This window comes from Saccostrea cucullata, unplaced genomic scaffold (assembly GCF_032062105.1).
Source record: "Saccostrea cucullata isolate Sc308-1 unplaced genomic scaffold, CSIRO_AGI_Scuc_v1 ctg3111, whole genome shotgun sequence".
Lineage (NCBI taxonomy): Eukaryota > Metazoa > Mollusca > Bivalvia > Ostreida > Ostreidae > Saccostrea > Saccostrea cuccullata.
The window spans coordinates 4472-7525 of record NW_026933574.1 but is presented as its reverse complement, the minus strand read 5'-3'; the positions used below and the strand labels follow the sequence as shown (position 1 = coordinate 7525).

The window sequence follows — 3054 nt, the reverse complement described above, 5'->3', positions numbered from 1 at the left end:
CTCAATGGTACTTGTAAAACTTTCAAAAACAACCACATTGTTCAACAAGAGGCCCACAGGCCTTATAGGTCACCAGAGCATCATGCAACCACTTTCAAATGACTGAATTTGGTTAGACGCAATGGGATTCACAAATTTGAAAGTCAACAGGCACCATTGCCTATCATAACTACACATTAAGCAATTGCTTAGTTTGGTGACATAACACCCATAGGCAGGGTAGGGGGACAAAAAATGCATTTCAACTAATCAGATATATTCAGCAATAATAAGTAGTGCCCCTACCACACACGAACCCCTGATCCTAGGTCAACACTTTAACAATTTTTGAAAAGGCACCCTGCTATGAAAAATTGTTGATTAATATCTTGAGGAGCAGATTTCAAACAATTATATAATACATTTTCAATATATAAGTAGAGCCCCTCTTCCTCTATGGTACCCCTGATCCAGGGGCCTTGTAATTCACTATTCTGAAAAAAGGGTCCTTGCTCATCATAGCTATATAGGTAGTTCATCTGCTAAATACCCAGGAGCGGAAAAAAAGACTTTTCAAAGATTAAATGCATTTTCACTATATAATCAATAGACCGGAATCCCCGACTATGGGGCCATAAAATTCACAATTTTGGAAGGGGTATTCTTGCTCATCATACAGCATCTATTGCTTAGTTAGTTTAATACCCATGCAGGAGCAGATAAAAAGATTTACAAAGAATTCATGTATTTTCACTACATAATCGATAGAGCCCAACCTAAACACCAGAACCCCCGACCCTGGGGCCATGAAATTCACAATTTTGGAAGAACCATTCTTGATTATCATTTCTATGTGAATTCGAAAATTCATTGGCATTGAAAGTATGAATGGTCAATATAAAAATATTGCTTTTTCTATAACCCATTTTATATGTGTTATTTCTATACACAATGCTTATAGCTCTAACGATTAAAAAATATACAGAGCATGAGACGAGGGAAAACCAAAAAATACATCATTATAGCGTATACAGAAATTTTTTTGTGTAATAGGTTTTGAAACTGATTAAGTACGCCACGTCATGCACTATTAGATAAAAACTTAACCTCATACACTGTGAAAAGAGCCCTAACAAAAATGTCTGGAACTTCGTTCTTGTGCTTAATTCTAATGTTTAGGTCATTGCAAGCAAATAGTGAAAAAAGGATTTTACTCAATGATCCGGACCTGATTCACTCCCAGGTTCAAGAAATTATGACGAAATATACCGAACTGACAACGAAGTATAACACTTTGCTGACCAAAACGAATGGTATGAATTTACGCATATTAAAACTGATATATCTATGTTTGAAGAATATAATAAAAGTGAAGATAACAAGTTGATATATCTCATTAATCCTGTAAAAAACAAAACAAAACCAGGATCCCTGGTAATTTAGGGTGTTAAATCAAGTGTCGAGGCGGAGAAACCACTCCCTGTAACATAATGCGTGATTGCAGAGAGTTCAAATGGAGAATAAGCGTATAAAACAATTGTTTGCAAGTACCAACTGGTATAAAAACAGTCAAAAACTCAAAATACCTCATTAGTACATGTAGCGTACGCTAACAAGGTCTTTATATTAAATGCACACCGCTAACAATTTTGTAAGCCTGTTTTTAGAAAATTCTGTATCATCCATTCACTTTCCAGTAGCCTACCTCATTTATAAAATTAATCGTTTTCTGTTCCTGTTCTTGTGTTTGGAATCAGTTTGGTGACGTAAACCTCAATTACATATTTCTTGTTTATATGTTACAGCTGGCGGAATATTTGTTCGATGGGGACGGAAAGTTTGTCCAGGAAATGACACTGAGCTTGTTTACTCTGGTATAAATTTAATCATACATTGTATCAATTATTAAATGGGTCTTTTGATGATTTCATTTTGAACATTGAGATCTCTAAACGTAAATATGTCGGAACTGGGGGAGGGGGACTGTGGGGGGGGAGTCTTAGCCCTCCTCCCACTTTTTTGACAAAAACAGTCATAATGTATATAGACACTGAAAATGAAGATTTATCTTTTTTTGTTGGTTTCCCCCCCCCCCACCCCCACCCCCGACTTTCAATTTTGAAGCGTCCGACGTCTATGATGTATCTTTTCATGTAACAAGTCAATGCAAAAATGTGTATCTGTGTAAAATACATGCAATTTTTTTTTTACCTATTCTTTAACAATAGAGTACAATAATTCGTGTATATGTAGCTCCAAATTAAGGTGTTTCGTGCCGTATGTTACTTTTTTTCTTTTGAACTTTCTCTCCTTTTCCTACATTCCATTCTAGGATTCGCTGGTGGTTCCTGGTACGACCATCCGGGAGCGGCTGCTGAATTTGTTTGCCTTCCTAGTGACCCCGACCTCACAACAAAATTTTCTTCAGGCCATGCCTATATGTATGGCTCAGAATACGACACAAATGAATTTGGCCCAGAAGTTGGCAATGATGTCCCTTGTCTAGTTTGCTGAAGCACTGTAGAATCTACTGTTTTAATCATTCCCGGAAAATCCTCCAGTTATGATGGCTGGAGTATGCAGTATCACGGAGATCTTGTGGCTGGTTCCTACGTTCAGAAAGCTGCCACCCAATATATATGTTTGGACGAGCACCCTCAGATCTTGACGGCGGGACAGGATGACCATGACGGGAAAGTATTTTGTCCAGTGAGAGCTGGTTGTGGTACTCTAGCTTGTCCTCCCTATCACAACGACAGATACCTTACGTGTGTTGTCTGCACTAAATAAATAGAAAGTAACAGCAATTACGTGTGTGACTTCTATTTTTAAAAATTAATTTTGCATATTACTCAAGTAACAAAAAGCATTAAAAAATACACAGCTTATAAATGTTATTTACCGGTAGATATGCACAATGGGATATGAATATATGTAAAGCACTGGTTAAGGGATCAGGGTGGGCTGAATCCTGCTGTCCCATTTACATCAAATGTTTATGGGCTTTAATTGTTATGCCATTATTATTTTCAGCGAATTTTCTACGTTATTACCGATCTTCCTCGATCATAACAT

At 37.1% G+C, this 3054-nt stretch overlaps 1 pseudogene; it reads left to right on the top strand.

Moving 5' to 3' along the window:
- Window positions 1–1091: 1091 nt before the first annotated feature.
- On the top strand, window positions 1092–2773 carry LOC134238684 (short-chain collagen C4-like; annotated as a pseudogene).
- The last annotated feature ends 281 nt before the right edge of the window (window positions 2774–3054 follow it).